At 43.5% G+C, this 12024-nt stretch overlaps 1 long non-coding RNA gene and 1 other non-coding gene across 4 annotated transcripts; both read right to left on the reverse strand.

The window, feature by feature from the left end:
* Positions 1–5518: 5518 nt before the first annotated feature.
* Positions 5519–8612, reverse strand: LOC117012133 (uncharacterized). 3 transcript variants are annotated; one of them, XR_004421129.1, is made up of 4 exons: positions 8508–8612; positions 7862–8011; positions 6675–6708; positions 5519–6214 (listed from the first exon to the last, which is right to left on the reverse strand). It is a non-coding gene; the product is annotated as an uncharacterized LOC117012133 (long non-coding RNA). The 3 variants fall into 3 exon arrangements; XR_004421131.1 differs by lacking the exon at positions 8508–8612 and having other exon boundaries at positions 5522–6214; positions 7862–8496; XR_004421130.1 differs by lacking the exon at positions 7862–8011 and having other exon boundaries at positions 5523–6214; positions 8508–8602.
* Positions 6548–6621, reverse strand: LOC117012601 (small nucleolar RNA SNORD93). The gene has a single exon (XR_004421205.1). It is a non-coding gene; the product is annotated as a small nucleolar RNA SNORD93 (small nucleolar RNA).
* Positions 8613–12024: the final 3412 nt, after the last annotated feature.

The raw sequence follows: 12024 nt of genomic DNA on the forward strand, positions 1-12024 counted from the left end.
CATCCAAAACGAAGTTTTGTTGCTATTGGGTGGTGAAGGTGGTAATGGTGGCTCACAAGGGTAGTTATAATGCCACAAATTATGGCAGTAACTATAGTTTGCATTGAGTCAATGCACAGTGTATCCCGGGCGCTGGTGCTTTTAACCTGTGCAGTTTCCACTGCACACCAGCAACCCCAAGGTCATTTGTAATTCTACTAGGAAGAAGGGTAAGTGGCACAGATGGCCAGGCATGATTCGCTACACTGTACAATACCATATCATGCAATCTTCCAGGGAGAGTGCTCTAAATGTTCCCATTTTACAGATGAGGACACTGAGCCACAGAAAGTTCCATTTAGGCAACATGACAAATGGAACCAGTCAGTCGCTGGAGCCGAGATCCTCACTGAATTCACATTTATTCTCTCCCAGTACTGCTGCCCTGTAGATCTCTGGTCCTTTGACCTCACCGTGATTCAGCTTCTTCGGGAGAACATTCCAGAAAGGGAGCGAGGGGCTGTGAACAGCGTGCAGTGCTCCCTGAACTACCTCATGGACCTCATCCACTTCATCCTTGTCATGTTGACCCCTCGTCCACAGCAGTTTGGCGTGCTGGTCTTTATCTCCCCGCTGTTTGTCACCAGGAGGCATGCGCTGTATTGTTGTTTTTTTTTAATGAGAGAAAGTGTAAGATTAAAAATGCCCATGCTCAGAAGACAGAGAAGAAGGGCATTTTAACCTGAGAGGTAGGCAGCGCCTCTGGACTGCTCAGAGCTCTGGTAACACTGGCCCCATCTCACAGTGTTTCCAGTGAGTTCCCTGCGTTGCTACTAGGTGCCTCCATTGCACTGCTGCTACATTTGAGAGCAATTGTGTCACCCATCACCATTTTGTCAATCGTATCCACTGCATTCAATGCGTCTTTGTGGTGATGGATACCAGCCAGAGTTTGAAAGGGCTCGTTAACTGCACTCAGACTGCTCTCCACACAATCTGAAGGGGTTTCATTCTGCCAACATAGGGATTCGATGTTTTCAGGGTTTTGTTGTTCTTTGGGCTCTAAAATTAGTTAGAATTTTTTGGTTCATGTGAAAATTAGAGAAATGGAGTATAGGTCAAAGATGCTTGGTCTCTGTTCCTTGGGTGTGGGTTTTTGGTTTCTAGCTGGTTTGTGAATGTTCCCTTGTTGTGCTAAGTGCCCCTCCTGAGGATGGAAGCTATTTGATGGAAGTAGATCATGAACAACCTTTGGGTAGTTTCTAGAGTCCGAGGCCAGGTCAGAGGCCTGATGGTCCCTCCACAGATCTGGGCAAGCTTCACCTCAGTGACCAAGCTGAGACGTCCAGTTTGACCAAGTCTGGTTAAGAAAGTCACTTGTTTGTGATGTGCTAATTTTGAGTTTCTGGCCACTTATCGACATGGAAACTATCTTTTGAGGAGCCTAGAAGAAAATCTCTATAGCTCTTCGCTTAAAATAATGAATTGCTAGTTTGTAAATGCTGTGAGATAGATGTTCACTTAGAAATAAGAACAATGAGGCTAGTAATTAAGGCCCCTTGGACCTCAAAGTACAGGGACCTGTTGTGTGTGGGGGAAAGTCACATTTTGGGAATAGGCTGTAGCATACTCAGTAGCACCTTCGCAGGTTGGCATTGCTGGGAATGAGATTTTCTAAGACAGGGTTTCTCAACCTCTGCACATTTTGGGTGCAACAATCTGTTGGTGTGTCACTGTCCTGTGCATTGTAGAGTATTTGGCAGCATCTCTGGCCTCTACCCTCTAGATGTCAGTAGCATTCCCCATCCACCCACTTGTGGGAATCAAGTGTCTTCAGACATTACCAAATGTCCCCCAGGAGGGCAAAATCATGTCCCATCACCACCCCCTTGAAGAACCACTGCTTAAGAGAAATGTGAAACCTATGGGAAGAATCAACTTATTGTTAAAAGACAAAATGACAAAAAAATCATTGTTACTAGTAGTAAGGAAACTACAGAAGGGGATTTTACACAGACCTGCTTTTCAGAGCTGAGTTAAGAGAAAACGAAGGAAAGAGAATTTTGGAACATTTTGCTTTAACATAAGCTACTCTGAAAAATTGTACTTTATACAAGTTCTGGTAATATTTATGGTGCCACCTCCCCCAAGCTTGCCTCTTCCATAAAAGAAAAAAATGCTGAAAGACTACCTTACTATAGATACAAATACACACACACACACACACACACACACACACACACACACACACAGAGGAAGCCAACTCGGTGGGGTAACCAGAACTGTCCATTATATGGATTCTTCACTAAGGAAGTTGTGTTTTGACGAGCTGTAGCATACCAAGTCCTCTGGCCCTGGATTATTCTCATGAACCCACCAACACATGCACAGAGTAGTCTTAGAACAAAAGATGGTTTAATAAATACATTCTGAAGTCTTTTATTGAAAATCCCCAGATGTGCTCGCAGCTTGTGTGTAGAATTTATGTCAGGTCTTCTAAGTAGCACTGGCTCCCTGCACCTGCACCTTCTGTCCTTGAAAAAAAAAAAAAACAAAACAGCTGCTTACCTGTAAATTCTGCATTTTAAGTGCTAATTTTACTCTTGCTTCCCCCCCAGGTCCTGTATAGGAGAAAAGCAACACCTTTCTCTCTATTGGATTGTGGAACCACTGCCTGCATGTTTCCATGAATATTTTGGAAACTGCCCAATAGAAATACAATGCAGATGACATTTATATAGTTTTAATACATTTCATTTAACCCAATACACCCAAAATATTATCATTTAACTTATGATCAACATAAAATTGAGATATTTAACATTCTTTAATGTTAGTTCTTCCTAAGCTGATTTTTTAACACCCCTCAGCACATGTCAATTCAGACTAGCCACATTTCAATACTCAATAGCCACATGTGGTTAGTGGCAACTGTATAGGGCTGCAGTTTGGACTCTATGGTAATTCCCAAAGTTCCACATATTTTTCCACTATAGGAGGTCTATAAATCATACAGTGGGCTCTGTTCCACCCTAGAGAGTGGGGGTAACCTGCCAGGGCATTTGTCCAATGGCGAATCAGTGCTATTAGGCTCCATTTCATCAACGACAACATTCTGCTCTGTTCCCGGGAGCAAATCATGACATAGATCACACTAATTTGACTGGATTTTATCTCTTTATCTCTGAAACAGATGTGGAGCTGTCTTAGCGATGAAGGTGGCAGCGGTGGAGGGCACCTCAAGACAACTGGCCCCTTGCGGTACCGATAAACTCCACTAGGGGTCCTTCCAGTCATGGTTGCATAGTCCCAGACTGTAATACATCACAACTTTATAACAAAATAGTGGAATCAGAACTTTTCAGTGTATGAATACAAGGTAAATTTTGGAAAGGCAACTTTTTTTAAGGCAACTTTTATGAGTACAAATTAAAAATTAAGCTTTTCAAACACATCTCTGGCTGTTTTAGCTGTTCACCTAATCTCAACAAGGCTTTTCTCTCACAACGCATTATCCCTGACTTTGGCTTGACAATCAGATGAGTAGGTCCAGCCTCACAGGGCTCACCGGTCAACTAACCTTACTACTCTGGAGCCAAATGCATCAGTCTCCACTATCTCTAGATCCCTGACAACCTTCTCTGTTCTACTTCATCCTTCAAGGTACTTGAGACCATGAGGGGAGCAGGGGGAAGCATATTCTCACTTGGTTCCAAGAAGCCTAGAATGCAAATGACTTTGCCCCCTTCTCTTCCTCCATTTTAAACTTATATTAAAGTGCCAAATGGCTTATTTGCCAACTTGCTCTTCTCTCTGGCCCCTAGGAAGCTCAGAGTTAAAGTGGCAGGAGCTTGAAGCAGAAGTCTGATGGCTTGTTTTATAATCCTGCTCTTCTTGCTGAGCTTTTATTCCGTCTTCTCATTATTGTTATTGTTTGCTCTTTGTGTATGAGCCACCCAACGGTTCTGGAAATGTGGTGGTTGTGGTGGTGGGGAGTATAAATAGATGTAATTGTCTCCCCACAGTTTGTCCTAACAATTGAATCTTTCAGATACTGACTCAGATACGAAGTGAAATTACTCCTTGTAACACGTCGATTGAGACACATTCTAACTGGCTTCATAGCGATACGGGTAAGCCACATCGTGTAACCTTCATAAAGTCAGAAATTGTCTATCACACAACTTAATTCACAGGGAAAGCACAGTAAATATTTGCCAAATTATATAAATATTTAAGGTTTTAGGGATCTCAAAAATACATACCTTAGTTTGGAATATTCACTTGAACTATAAAAATGTGCTTGCTTTTAAGAAACAAAAACTACCTGTACTCAAGAGCTGTAGAGTATCTGTCAAAAATGGGATATGCCCATTTTTGAAATCAAATTGACTTAATCTACCTGAAGTGACATAGCAATAGCATAACTGATACTGGGCAAGTCATATCTGTGGAGGTTAGTGACTGGACATCTAAAATAAGATTTTATTTTCAATGGAATCATAACTATTAGCATGAAACTATTTCATTCTTTTATATTCTTCTCATGCCCAAGCTCCTCCCTTGGAATTATAAATCCTCTTTAAGAACATTCCATTCGAGTCCATTTGCTTCACTTCTCGGCACTTGAGCACAACCGCACAGCCTGGTCATTTCGTAGTCATGTTGGCAATTCTCCAACTCCCACTTTTAGTTCTGCTCAACACGCAGGTATGTGCTGTGCCAACAAGAACAACTTGACTGCAAAACGGTGGGACTGGCTTAACCTCTCAACCCAGTTTTCTTTGGTGATGCTTTTTTTACTTAACTTGTTGGACAACTGGATTGCCATAGTATGGGGAAGGGGACGACTTAGGGGTAGATGGAGCAGGGAATGTCTCAAACCTGGAACTACCAGGGGGCATCTGAAGGGCAGTGTTTGCTCCTACAGGCAAGATGGCCCAATGCATCTGTTGGAACCCTGCAGTCAGGCTCTGCGGGTTAGACCTACTCCCTATAGAACTAGGGCTCACAGCCAACGCCTGGCCCATCCTTCCTTTCAAAAACCTCTTTGACTATCCCAAAAGGGCGAGTTCAGACTGGTTCAGGAATAAGTCACGTGGCCTATGCCTTTGAGATTGACTCAAGCCCAATTGCTTAGCGCCTCACACCATTTGCCTAATTCCCAGGCTAGCCAATATTGGCTGAGGCCACTCAAAATTTTCTTGGAAGTGAAAGTTGCCAATGTGGAAAGCAGGGTTAACCCAAAGTAGTGCTAACAAAGTTATAGGGCATATACAGGGTAAGAGAACGTTTGCACTCCTTTGTCTACCATGTGGCCACTAAAAGGGATTGTTGAGATTGAGGGAGAAGTGCCATACCACAAGTGAGATTTAAAATGCAGCTGTTAAGGAGAGGAATATGTTGTTGCCTGACTGATCCGTAAGGAGAAATTTTATATTCTTGGTAAGTGAGCCTATGTGTATCTTTTGGTCCTGTTTCTCGGGTATTTGGGTGCATAAGTCAATTATGTGACTTATACCCCAAAGTGATTTTTGACGTTTTTGTCACTTTTAGTGTCTCAGGAAATCATTCAAGTGCTGACCCCACTGCCTTCTCATCAACTTCATCGGAAATGTCAATGATGCCAGAAAAGGTAAGTTTTAAAAGTCGTGTTTATTGAAGCATAATTTACAGTCAGTAAAACTCACTCCAAATTTGACCGATGCAATTTACCACCATAATCAAGATGTAAAACAGTTCCTCAAAACTCCCTCCTGCCCTTGTGCAACCAACTCTTCCCCTTAGGAATCCATTGATTAGTTTTGTCAAAAGGGTCAAATTTAATCATTAAAGTGATCTCTTATGGAAAAATCTGAAGGATATAAAACCTAGTTTTTAAAGGGGTACTTTGGAACACATAATCTTTAGAACAGTGAAGAGTGGAATTTTAAAATAATCTTTGAAAATTAAAGCAATTGATAAAGTTGTCCACGATAGTTGTAGACTAGCTAGTCTAGTTACTGTGTCAAACTGCAGGCTGTTAGAAAAAAATCCTTTAAATAATGGAATTATATTCTATGGAAATTTCATATGGGGCAGATAATATGTTCTTACAGATATTTGGCACCTTCTCAAAATTTACGCCTGCTACCACGAAAGGGACAAAGAAAGCAAAAACTTTTTTGTATATTATCAATTGTCACATGTTCAAGGACACCTTATTTATGTGAAAAGCTTCTGTCAAGCACCAGCCCTGTAAAAGAAGTGTAACAGTAGGTAATTAGATCAGCAATTGCTGTGTAAGACACATCATTAAGAAAACAAATAGTTTATAAAACTGTAGGTAATAAGAGTTCCCCAACATATTACATTGTCAACTCAGACACAGTAATGTTTTGACATAAATACAATTTCCTCCCCCCTCAAAATCCTAACAATTCACCCCCGCCTTCTTTCCGGAGGACTTAAACTCAAAATGGCCACCCATGGAAAAGATAAATATTTTGAAAGATTAAGGCTCAATTACTTAAGCGTACTTTTTGAAGTGGGGAGAGATGTGACTGCATTTAATAAATTCCTATCAAGTTGGCCTCAGGTAAATCCTTTAACCCATCAGAGCAGAAGCATATTCACTCAGATTCGAGTTCTCATCCTTGGCCAAGAATTCTATTCAACTATTTAATAATAACTCAATCCAAATTCTCTCCATTTACCTGAAGTTTTTCAGCATCTTGAACTGGACTGAGCCTGGTAGAAAAGTGAGAACAGTGTTAAGAATACCACACGGTAATATTTTTCATGTTTTGTTTGGGTGAAGAATGTCTTTCTCTGATTGTGGTGATCTACTAGATACCTTTGATGAAAAGCTCCTTTTGAATAGAAGTCTTATCTTAAAAAGTTACATTCCCCAAATTTCCTGACACTTGGGAGTCTCCTGTAATTTCTAGACAGGAGTAAAATAAATAGTGAACTACATTCCTATACTTTGGAAATCCATTTAATACAATGTCAGCAGTCACCATTTTTCCACCTTTTATCTTTGTGACATTAGTGTGGAATATCAATTTTAGAAAACATAAACATTACTGGCAACAGTATTTGCTTAGGATAAACTGAAACAAATCTTTAACAGATTTAAAAACCAAAGGAAGCTGGGAAATGTTTACCCAGGGGAGTTTAGAACAGTCTTTAGCACTTGCTCAGTTTCCATGATCTTTAAATAGACACTGCCTCAAGCCGCTGTGAAACGCTGCCTGGCTCTCAGCTCCTGTCATTTTTTCACAAGGAATTGTTTAAACAGTCTGGCTCAACACCTACTGGCAATTGTAAAACAAAGCCCAGCCACTGCTTTTTCCAGTGTTGTAGTGCTATTTACAAGAGACTGAGGTACTCGGGGCAGGGAAACTTGCTCATATACTTCAGGTCTGTGCATATGGCTGAAAAGGAGTACTTAGAACACAGCCTGCAACACTACAACTTTTATCCTTTTTAAAAGCATGATACACCGTCCTATCTAGTTGCCTAGTCAGCAAAAGGATCTCTCACAACTGGGTCCAATGCGTAAAGCCTTACATTGCAGAAGATTACTAAGTGGTACCTATGACAGTTACAATGATTCTTTCATTCACTCACTGACCCCTAAATTTAGATCTTTACAGATGTAACTAAATTCAGACAACTGTATTATAACAATGTATACGAACATTTAAAATGCCCACCGATACTGAAGAGAGCCTCCAGGAAACTTAAAAGTGATTCCTGGAGACCAGCTTTCTCCAAGGCAGCTTTGCCTGTTTCTCTATCTTGGTGGACCCCAGTGGTCCAGATTTTTCTCCCAGGACAGAAAACCGAGACTGGCCTCACAACCTTGAAAACGTTATCCGCTCCCGGGAAGACTCACCACCATGCGAAGTGGCAGCTGAAAGGCATTTGTGGCGGGGGAATGGATGTGTGGTTGAAATCCCCTCGGTTTGTCGCTAACCCTGTTGTTACACTGCTCGCCGCGGAAACTTAAAGCATTTCGGATCCATGATCTCATCCACTTCCTAAACTGGCGGCGTCCGGGTTATTAGCACCGGTTGGCAGGCGAGGGCCCCGAGTGCGCCAAGAACCCCGACACCATCCCGGGGTGTGCGCCTCCGCCCCGGGTCGGTTTGATTCTCCAAATGTTAACTTTTCATTGAAAAGGAGCATGAAGCTCCCTGTCGCCCGGATCCCTTCGGCGTCCGGGTCACAGGCACGAGGTGGCAGGCGCCCGGGCCATTGGGGAAAGGGGACCTTAGGTCCCACGAAGGTGCTTCTCGGAGAAGAAGGGCCTCCGGCACCACGTGGGTGTCCCCGCCCATCACAGCGACTCCTCCGGGGCTCCTTCCCTGGGGCTGGAAAAACGTCTCCCGAGGGGTCGCCGAGCTGAGGCCGAACCCCAGTCTTGGTGGCCCAGATGGGAAGGGTACAGGGACAAGGAGGGGCACGCCCAGTAAGTGTCACCGGAGAGACCCCAGGCCACCTGGCCGGCGCCAGCGTCAAGGCAGTCGGAGGCCACTTACCAAGTCGCGCGCCGAGGCCGAAAAGGAAAGGCATCGGGGAGACTAAGTTTAAAAGGGGCCTGGGCCGTCAGCACCCGGAGGCAGCCAACCAAAAAGTTGCCCAACCGCCGCTCCCCGCCCAGCCGCCGCCCCGGCCTAGCACCCGCCCCGCCTGCCGGGAGGCCCTCGCCTGCCCCCTGCCGCCGGCTGGGGAAAAGCGGGGCACGCGGAGGCCCGGGTCCCCCAGGCCGGTCCTCCGAGTCTGCGGACTCGGTGAAATCCACCCCAAACACCTCCGTGGATGTGGTGTCCATTTCCTTCGCCGCAGGTTCGATTAAGCTCCTGGCACTTAAATAAGGTTAGGTATTTCGCTCCAACCCAAGTATTCCTTGACGTCCCCCGGGTGGTCTGCAAGGCCCAGAAGCCTTTAGTTTTATCCTTAATCTGTCCTTGAAATTTTGAGATTTGGGGCTTCCTAGTTGGTTGGAAGGACTGTTCAGTGCAACAAATATTTATTGAGTGCTGGCTTTGTGCCAGGCATTGTGATGGGTGCTGGTAGTGTGAAGTGTAAGACGGGATTGTAATCACCTCTCTGGCTAGTTTTGCTGCTCCTAGAGGGGAGTTTGCCCCCCTGACCCGCCCCGCAACGTATTTCATTGTGGAAGAACTTCTGCACAATATTACCCCTAGATTCTGCCCACTCTTTCCTCATTCCCTTTCAGAAGAGGAAGGAATTTCAATAAAATCCTGTGCTAACATGAATTTTGAGACTTGCAAACTGCGGTAGGCTTGTTGGCATCCATCCGCTGCCTGTCCTCTGTTCCAAGTGGAGCAGATTAAGATTCTTGTCTTCTCTGATGGCAGGGGAGACAGGGGGTAAGAAGTGACCACCTGGAAGCCACTGAGGGTTTCTTGGTTTCTTGGTTCAGAGTACAGGCAATTGGAAATTATAAGTGTCACTACCTTTACCTATGTGTTTTTTCGATAGTCCAAGCCAAGTGAAAGATAGTATTTCTCGTGAACCCTGCAATAACAGGATCCTGCATTTTACTCACTGAAAATTTTTGGCCCCCACATGTGATGGCAGGGGGAATCCAATGGCTCATCTTTCCCAAAGAAGAGCTGATCCATTAGAAGGTGGTCAGCTATGAGGACTCACATTCTTTTTCTTCCTTCACTGCCCAGGACCAGTATAAGGAGATGGTGACCCAAGGTCTGAACTAAGAAGAGGGGTACAACAGACTCAGCTCTGAAAACACAATCTCATCAGTAGTAAAGCTACCACTTTAATATCCATCCTGTATCTTGTGTCTGAGTTAGTTCTGAATGTGGAAGGGGAAGAAAGCACATGATTTACAACCCTCCCCAAACCCTGCAGTTGCCTGATCCTCATTCCCAGGAGATCCTAAGACTCACTGACTCTTCTCAGTGGAGGAACATCAGACACAGATCTACTAAGACGTTTGCTTTCACAAATTAATTGGCCCATTCATTTACTTTCGTCTTTGTGTTTAGTGCATATTTCAGTGTGTTGTTGTAGTGTAGAGTCAGAAGACAAAGCAACTGCAGACATGATTTATGATTTAAATGATCACTCCAGTTGGGTAACACTTTAACTGGCATCATTGGACCATTTGCCACGTGCAGGTCTTGGCCCAGGAACCTGCCTGTTCCAAGCAGCTGCAGGCTGGTTTTCAAGCCAAGAGAGACTGTCTACCCAGGCTGAGGCCTGGTGGTTTTATCTGCCTAAATAAACCTGGGTGACTGATTTCAGCAATTAGAGGGCATTACAGATAAGCATCCTGGAAGCTCTGGCATATGGACCCCTGCATGGGTACAAACAGACTATTAAAAAAATCCCCTCTCAGGTTTGTTATTTACAAACCTGAACATTGGTGGTCACCGTACTTCTAGGAAATAATGAATACAGAGATAAAATAGAATTCTATTTATTTACATATTCAATAGATCACCTTTATTGATAAGAATGATCTGGTTGGTTGTAAAATAAGTAAAATAAAACCATTCTTTAATTCCACATCGTTCTGCCACTAGCCCCTCATTTCTCTGTTTCTTTTTGTAGCAAAACGCCTCAAAATGATTGTCTATGTTTGTCTCCAATTCCTCTCCGCCATTCTTTTCTGAATCGAATTATGTTGGGCAGCCCCTAAGATGGTCCCCAGGGACCCCATTTCCTGCTATTCGGGTCATTGTGTGATTACCTCCCTTGGAGTGTGGGCTGGACCTAGTCAATTTCTTTTAATGACTAGAATCAGCAAAAGTGATAGGATGGCATGTGAAAAGATGCCCCACATCATACGTCATTAGGGAATAGCAAAATAAAACAACAATGACATACTGTCATACATCTATTGGAATAGCTGAATTCCAAAACACTGACAACATTGAGTGCTGGTGAGGATGTAGAGCAACGGGAAGTTTTCATTCCTTGCTGGTGATCATGCAAACTGGTACAGCCACCTTTGAAGACAGTTTGACTGTCCTTTACAAAACTCAACCTACTCTTACCATATAATCCAGCAATTATACTCCCTGGAATTTACCCAAGGGAGTTGAAAACTTACGTCCACACAAAAACCTACACACAGATGTTTATCATAGCTTTATAATTGCCAACACTTTGAAGCAACCAAGATGTCCTTCGACAGGTGAATGGATGAATAAACTGGTCCATCCCAGACGATGGAATATTATCTCCTGTGCTACAAAGAAATAAGCTATCAAGCCACGAAAAGACCTGTAGGAACTTAAATGCATATTACTACGCGAAGGAAGCCAATCTGAAAAGTTTACCCTACTGTACAATTCCAACTATGTGACATTTTGGAAAAGGCAAAAGTATGGAAACAGTAAAAAGATCAATGGTAGCCAGAGTTTGGGGTGGGAGGGAAGATGAACAGGTGGAGCACAGGGGATTTTTAGGGCAGTGAAACAACTCTGTATGATACCGTGTTTCCCCAAAAATAAGACCTAGCCAGACCATCAGCTCTAATGAGTCTTTTGGAGCAAAAATTAATATAAGACCTGGTCTTATTTTACTTTAAGATAAGACTGGGTCTTTATAATATAATATAATATAATGTAATATAATTTAACATAATAATATTGGTTCTAATATTAATTAAAAGGCCAAGTCCTTTCGATGGTTTACAAGGCGGTACAGGATTTGGCCTCCGTTTCTTCTCTGTCCTACCCCCTGATATGCTTCCTCTTGCTCATTTGCTTCGGCCACTCTGGCCTGTTCGCTGTCCCTCCAACATGCCACACATACTCCTGCCTCAGGGCCTTGCACGTGCTGTCCCTCTGCCTGAAATGCTCTTCCTCCAGGTTTCATCTTGGCTCTCACTGTCTCTTCCTTCAGGTCTCTGTTCATAAGCCACTTGTTATGGCTGAATTGTGTTCCCTAAAGTTCATGTGTCAAAGCCCAAACCCCCCGTGTGATTATATTTGGAGAGAGGGCCTTTAGGGAGATAATTCAGGTTAAAGGGGGTCCTAAGGATGGGGTCCTCATCTGGCA

Source organism: Rhinolophus ferrumequinum, chromosome 20, assembly GCF_004115265.2.
Source record: "Rhinolophus ferrumequinum isolate MPI-CBG mRhiFer1 chromosome 20, mRhiFer1_v1.p, whole genome shotgun sequence".
In the NCBI taxonomy this organism is placed as follows: Eukaryota; Metazoa; Chordata; class Mammalia; order Chiroptera; family Rhinolophidae; genus Rhinolophus; species Rhinolophus ferrumequinum.